A 709-nucleotide genomic window follows, 5' to 3' on the forward strand; every position below is an offset into this window, starting at 1 on the left:
TGCCCAAAATGGGGTTGGAGAGGGCGGGCGAGAAGGAAAGGGAAGAGGTAGGCGTCCATGACGGCCTCGACATGTCCAAAGTCTCCCTGCGAGCAGCCAACTCCCAACTTGTTTACTTGACAGCGTGTTTTGCTGTTTCCAAAAGGAAACAGTTAAACCTCTGGGCTGGATCGCGAGCAGTCCCTAACTGTCACCTTCCCTCCCGGTTAAGCGCTGCCGCCGCCACCGCTGTCGCTGCCGGCGCCGCTGCCGGGGAATTGAACCTCGTCTACTTTATTCCACTTGAGCGTGGCCAAACTGTTGCTATTTAGTGGGGGGCAAAGAACCCGATTCGCACCCTCGAAACGAGCCGCAGCGCCTGGGGGCGGGGGCGGGAGCCGGGCCCCGCGTGGCCCGGCCGGCTGGGGTCCTCTCGCGGGAGAGGCACCCACACGCATCACCAGATCACGCCTCGCCAAGGCCGGAGTCACCTGGAATACGCAGCCCGAGAGCATCTCCCGAGCCAGAGCGAGCCTGACGCGCGCCCGGCAATATTCCTTGAGATGTCCGTGATGTTGATGCTGGCATTCCCATTGCTGTTCCCTGAATCCTGCCCTTCCAGGAGGGGGAAGAGATTCCCATCGTCCGGCCGCCGGCAATTGATCTCAGTCTTGCTGCAGACACAATTTGCAGGGCAAGCCAGCACGGAACCCACATAGTCCAGCCAGAC

The sequence above is a fragment of the Neophocaena asiaeorientalis genome, unplaced genomic scaffold, assembly GCF_003031525.2.
Source record: "Neophocaena asiaeorientalis asiaeorientalis breed wild unplaced genomic scaffold, Neophocaena_asiaeorientalis_V1.1 scaffold442, whole genome shotgun sequence".
Classification (NCBI taxonomy): domain Eukaryota; kingdom Metazoa; phylum Chordata; class Mammalia; order Artiodactyla; family Phocoenidae; genus Neophocaena; species Neophocaena asiaeorientalis.